Source organism: Ceratotherium simum, chromosome 8, assembly GCF_057802395.1.
Source record: "Ceratotherium simum simum isolate JZ-2026a chromosome 8, ASM5780239v1, whole genome shotgun sequence".
NCBI lineage: Eukaryota > Metazoa > Chordata > Mammalia > Perissodactyla > Rhinocerotidae > Ceratotherium > Ceratotherium simum.
Genome location: NC_141907.1, coordinates 85,578,561 through 85,585,283, shown reverse-complemented (window position 1 = coordinate 85,585,283; position 6,723 = coordinate 85,578,561). Strand labels below are relative to the sequence as shown.

The 6,723-nt window shown below is 44.9% G+C and overlaps 1 protein-coding gene across 2 annotated transcripts in view; it reads left to right on the top strand.

Annotated features, from left to right (window-relative positions):
* The first annotated feature begins 4,337 nt into the window (after positions 1–4,337).
* Positions 4,338–6,723, top strand: part of SLC9B1 (solute carrier family 9 member B1) — a 67,074-nt gene continuing 64,688 nt past the window's right edge. Inside the window, exon 1 of one of the 2 annotated variants that reach the window (XM_014787918.2) lies at positions 4,338–4,452. The gene's annotated coding sequence lies outside the window, so the exon portion shown is untranslated. The remainder of the gene's footprint in view (positions 4,453–6,723) is intronic. The other variant, XM_087434656.1, reaches the window with a different exon arrangement.

Genomic DNA, 6,723 nt, shown 5'->3' with positions numbered 1-6,723 from the left:
CTGTGTGAAGTCTCGGGTTTGTCACCACATCGTGAGTCACAGCTCTTCACTTATTTGGTGAACTCAGAGATAACTTTGGATACAGAGTGTTGACTTGGACCAACCAGACTTACCCCACCCCAACCACAGATAGAAACAATTACTCTAACCTCTGGGTGCCGGAAAGAAAGGTGTATGTGCCCTGTATGTACTTCCATCAGAGCACTTATAACCCTTTTTTCAGTTTGTTTACATGTTTGTCTCCTATTAAATCAGTCCCTTAGAGGTGGGAGCCTTGTCTTGGTCACCTTTGAATCCTCAGCACTTTGCACAGGGCATGGAACACAGTAGGCATTTAACAAATGTTTATTGACTGAATCAGTGCGGAGATCCTCTTCCAGTATAGGAAAACCACCTGCCACGTAAGAGCTCAGATCTCAGACTGCTTAGTCTGTCATAGTCTGCATGGGCTACTACCACAGACTGAGTGGCTTGAACAACAGACATTTATTTTCTCACAGTTCTGGAGGGTGGAAGTCCAACGTGAGGGTGCCAGCATGGTCAGGCTCTGATGAGGGCTCTCTTCCTGGCTTCCCAACAGCCTCCTTCTTGCTGTGTCCTCACATGGTGGGGAAAGAGAGGGGACTAGGGGAGAACATGCAAGCTCTCTGGTGTCACTTCTTGTAAGGGCACTAATCCCATCATGAAAGCCCCCCCTTCAGGACCTCATCTAAACCTAATTGCCTCCCAAAGGCCCCACCCTTCCAAATACCATCACATTGGGGGTTAGGGCTTCAACATTTGAATTTGCGGGGACACAATTCAGTCCACAGCAGGGGTGTCAAACTTCCAAGGATGGTGCTAAACAAACACAGTAAATTCTTGTTCTTCAGTGCCCTTTTTTTCCTAGTAGGGTCGGTGCCATCCATCTCCCCTCTGAGAAGCTTTTTATTATTTTTTTTTTAGGCAGACTGATTAAGTTTCAGCTCTTTAAGTTATTTTCACATTCCAGAGTTTTTCTGTCTGGTATTAACTCCAAATAACCTTGATTAGACTTGAGTGTCCTCAAAATTTCCTCAGCCGTACATTTGCAAATGATCTCATCCATTACATTCTTTAAAAATAGTATTGACTTTTTTCCTGATTACAAAATAATATATTTCCATTGCAGAAAATTTAGAACACAGAAAAGTACAAGGAAGAAAACTGAAATTACTCTTAATGTAAACATTCATTTTATTTATTTATTTATTTATTTTTTTTAAGATTTTATTTATTCAGTTTTTTTTCCCCCCAAAGCCCCAGCAGACAGTTGTATGTCATAGGTTCACATCCTTTTAGTTGCTGTATGTGGGACTCGGCCTCACGTTGGACGGAGAAGTGGTGCCTCGGGGCGCTCCCGGGATCAGAACCCAGGCCGCCAGCATCAGAGCGCGCGCACTTAACCGCCAAGCCACGGAGCCGGCCCTAACATTCATTTTATTTTGATTCTTTTCAATTTTGCTCTTGCAGTTCTGTGAGGTGTCATTTTCAGAAAGATATATCATCCACTGAATTAGTTGGGTTAAAGGCAACATAAATGCTTTATATTTGACTTCTGTGAAGATATATAGATTGAAAAATTTTTGTTGTATATAATGAATGCTAAGCTTTCAAAAAAATCATTTATTCACCTGGTAATATTCAAATATTCATTTTGGAACGAATAAAACAAATCCCTGCCTTCATGGAGCTTATGTTTTAAAATCCATTCATTAACTCACTCAAAATATACTTATAACATGCCTACTATGTGCCAGGTAGTATGGTTGGTGCTGGGGAATACAGTGATGAACAGGATATTCAAGGGCTCTGTTTGATGGAACTTGAATTCTAGTGGGAGATTGACACTGTGGGGAATACAAATATGAATAAGACATGATATTTGCCTTCAAGAACCTTACAGGGAAATAAGATATGTACAACTAGCTGTAATCCAAATGAATGATTCCAAAGTCTTCTCAGTGAGGAGAACTTCTTAAAGGAGGTGATACTTGAATTGGACCTTCAACGGTGGATATGATTTGAATTGATGGGTTAATATTAGGGAGGAAGGTGAAGAAAGGAACAACTAGATGGAGGGCTGGCATATTAGCAAAGTTTGAAAACAGTAAAGCATGGGGTGTAGTAAATGATTAACACTTAAGGCTGATAAAGAGAATTAATGACTGGAAGAGAAAATTGGCACTTAATTCATACCAAATAGATCATTGGCCAAATTTCTGGTTTTATTGAAGTGATTTCAGAAGTACAGAACCATTTATATAGAAGATATTTTTTAAACTATTTTCGTCGTATCAAATTTACTGGAAAATGCTGTCATGAATAAGTTTCTCCTTGTTCCTCAAGTTTTTTGCTTTCAATGGCATTGTTGCTAATATAACCGATTTAATTATTTTTAAGTTGCTATTAATTTTTTACAAGGAAAAGTATCAGATGTTTCTTTAGATTTTTTAAGCCATTATCAAAATTTCACCATATTGTCCTTAAATAAATGAAAGACATTATTTTTGAAATTTTTCAGAACATATTTCTATATGAATAATTTCTGTAGTTCTCTGTAACAGGTGGGAATTGCTTCATGCCATTTTGGGAGCAGGTAATATTACAAGTTTTAGTTGACTAACTCAAAGCTGGCTGAGCCCTCTGACCTGGTGAGAATCCCAAAAACTCCATTGGTTGATGTGCCCTCCACTTCCTTAGATGGACCCTAAAGCACTTAACCTCCAGCAGTCCGTTGCATGTGGGGCACAGAGCAGTGCCCTGGAGGGCGTCAGGCTCCTCTCAAAGGTCCTCATTCCCAGCTCTACCATTTGTCCCTCCTCCCAGTATCCTCGGGGATCTACCTGCTTTTCCTTTCCCAACCATGAGAACAAGGCATTTCTTTAACCCTATAACCACAGAAGACCTTGTCTACTCTTCGAAAACAAGGGAGAAAATAACTTTCAATCCTTGCTGAGATGTCTACACCATGCGTGGGCGGGGGTTACGATGAAAAGAGAATGTCTTAGTCACCCAAGAAAGAGTTGTAATTTGAATCAGATCTTAAGTGATAAATAAGAAAAGAAGAGAACACTCCCAATAGAAAATAACTTTAGGGGGGCCGGCCCCGTGGCTTAGCGGTTAAGTGCACGAGCTCCGCTACTGGCGGCCCGGGTTCGGATCCCGGGCGCGCACCAACGCACCGCTTCTCCCGCCATGCTGAGGCCGAGTCCCACATACAGCAACTAGAAGCATGTGCAGCTATGACACACAACTATCTACTGGGGCTTTAAGGGGAAAAAAATAAATAAATAAAATCTTTAAAAAAAAAAAAGAAAATAACTTTAGAAAAAGCACGGAGGCAAAAAGGAGTACTGTGTGTGCAGGAGTGAAAGTTGTTCGGAGCATCAGGAGAAAAATTAGATAGAAAAGGGCAGATTGTCTTTCTAAGAAGTTTGGACGGTGTGCAATAATAGTTGTTTTTGTCTATAGTTTAGGGAGCTTGGGGATTCCACTAGAGGAACCTTATGGACCACCTTTGGGATTGAGAACTCAAAGCTTCTGGGCCCACCCTCAACCGGAGCAGCCCTGTTTCCTAACCACATAAGATTTCCTGGGCAGGGGGTAGGGGGAGGACACCTAAGGTTCTACATAACAAGATATTGAGTGTTTACTTTGCACCAAGCCCTATTCCAGACACTCGCCATGTATCAAATCATTTATTGTCACACCACCAGCGCACCCTTTACAGATGAGAAAACCGCAGCTCGAGATCATGTATTTGCCTGTGTCCCATAGCTGTAAAGTGGCAGTGCTGAACTTTGAGCCCAGACAGTCTTGACCCCAGAGACTATGCCCTTCTGCGATTGCACTACATTTGAGCTGACTTACGGGGTAACGTGATCTGAATTTTGACAAGTTACTTCTGGCATGTGCAGCCCCTGGCGCTTTTGGCTAAAGGGCCCCGTGATGTCAACTCTGTCCCTGGACTTTTACACTCCAGTAGGCCAATATTCAGAAGAGACGTTGAAAGGAAAGGGTTGAATAGACTGAAAACACATCAGGCGGTCCTAAGAAATCCCGGAACCCTCGCCTCCGCAGGCCAGGGCGGCCACACGCCACTACAACGCGCCGCCGCCGCTAGCCCCGCCCCGCCCCGCCCAGGCCCCGCCTAGGCCCCGCCTATAGCCCCGCCCCGCATCCAGCCCCGCCCCGCTACTGCCAGCCCCGCCCAGACCCCGCCCCTCCCGCCGCCAGCCCCGCCCCGCCGCCGCCAGCCCCGCCCAGGCCCCGCCCCACCGCCCCGGCCGAGCCCACCACCTTTAGCCTGGCCCCGCGACCCGCGCGCAGGGCGGGTCCTGGCGGCTTCTCCCACAGCGGCGCGTGGTCTGCGCGGCGGTTGCTGGGCGCCAGGGCCGCTCCGGGGCAGCGGGGATGCTAAAGGACTTGTAGGTAGGGTCCGTTTTTCTCGACTCTCCCTTTCCAGGCGGTTCCCTTCCGGCGGCCCCAGGACCGCCACTCCCCCTCCGTTCGCGGGAGCGCACGTCCCTCCTCCGCCCGGCGCCGCGGGCGGCCGCGGACCACCGCCTCTCTCCCCGACTCCTTCTTCGCTCCCTCGTCTGCCTCGCGCCGCTTTCCCTTATTCCCTCCCTGCCTCCTCTTTCTTTCTCTCGTCTTACAGGTGCTCACAAGTCAGAAAGAAGAGGTCTGTCAGTCCGGACTGACCGCAAAATTAGTTTCATTAGGGGCAGCCTATTGTCCTAATACTGAATATCTGTAAATGACCCTTCACATGCTCCTGTGATTGGAGACGTGTTCCAGGATTGGTTGCTGATCCTGGAAAGCTCTCCTCCCCCCCACACCTCCACCCCCACACCCCTCACCCGCCCCCGTGTCTGTTGGCTTTATCACAGCGGACAGCACTTTAGGTCAATGCTTTTGAAGGGTTAGGCAGTTGTTGCACATGTACCGTGTGTCAGGCGCATCACTTAGGAGGCGTTTTAAGAGCTCTGCAGGCCCACACCAGGTCCCTGACGCCCCTCCATGTGTGTCCTACAGTCTATGAAAGATCAGATGGGGTGATGGAAAGGGGCGATTGTCCCAGGTGGCGCTGAGGGAGGCCACACCCTACTCCCTAATTTTCCATATGGGTAAATAGAATTATTTGTGCAACACAAGTGCGGAAAATTAACACACTACTATCACATCTAAAGAATTAATGCGTTAAACATCTTAGTCACTATGTACCTGTGAAAAGCTATTCATATTTATTACTTTCTATGAGTAGCAGAGTTTATACACCTGTTTTTGTCAGTTGATTCTCTCGTCATAAGCTCCTGTCCATTACCAGACAAAAAACGAAAGAGACAGGTGCAGGGATAGTAATATGTAAGGTAACATTTTTATAGCACTTCTCTTTTTGTGCATAATTTTCATACTCATTGTGTTCATACACTCTGTGAGATAGAGTTGGTTAACAAAACTCCATTTTACTGAAGAGGGAACTAAAGTGAGATTGAACAGGACCTGGAACACAGTTAGTTCCAATATACGTTAGTAAATATTTGTTGAAGGGATAAATGGATGAGATTCTCAAGGAGCCTTGCCTTATTCGCCTTGTATTCCCTGGACCCAGAGCTGAGTCTGGCAATAGTAAGCCCACAAACGTGAGTTGGAGAAGTTGAGTGACTTGCTCAGGGATGGGCATACATCAAATATTTTTAAGGAATCTACTACTTTGCCAAGCATTGTGAATACAATGGTAAGGAAGACTGGTAAGATTCCTGTTTTCATGGAGCTTAAATTCTAGTGAACAAAGATAGAAAATAAACAGGTAAACAATATATGAACAAGAACATTTTGATAATGGTAAGTACAGTGAAGAAGTAAAACAGTGTGCAGTGAGAGAGACTGGGGGAGAGGTTACTCTAGATTAACTGGTTACAGAAGGCCTCTCTGAGGAGCTGACATTTGTGCTGGTCTCACTGATATAAAAAAGCCAGGCATGAAAATATTTGGGATCAGAGCATTGCAGGTAAAGAGAACTTCAATTGCAAAAGCCCAAAGGTAGGAAAGAGCTTGGCTCAAGGAACATTGTAAAGACTGCTGTAGCTAGAATGTGGAGAGAGTGGTACAGCGTAAGTGTGGAGAAATAGGGAGGGGCCAAGTCATGTGGGGCTTTGAATCAGCCATGGGGATCTACCCATGGTATACATTTGGAATTTATGTAAAGTGTGATGAGAAACCAGTAGGGAGTATTCTGGAAGGGAGTAATATAATCTGATTACATTGTAAAAAGGTTTGTTCCACCTGTCATGTGGTGAGTGGGTCACAGGGGAAGGGGAGAAAGATTGATAGCAGATGACACTTGCGGTAATCCAGGAAGGAATGACAGTAGTTTGGGCTAAAGTGGTATAGAAATGGATGGATGTGAGATATATTTGGAGGCAGAGCCTACAGACTTGGTGATGTTTTAAATATAGAGGTAAGGAAAAAAGAGAAGCTCCTGGTTTTTGTCTTGAGCTTGAGTGGATGGTTGTACTCAAAACTGGAAAAGAGCAGGGAAGAAAAAGTATGGGAGGGTGGTATTCTTATTTTGCTCTACTTAAGTTTGACATGCTTATTAGAAATCTAAAGCAAGTTGTGAGTCTTGAGTTCTGTGTAAGGGACCAAAGATAAAAGTTGAGAGTCATCAGCATGTAGGAAAAACTACCTAGAGAATGT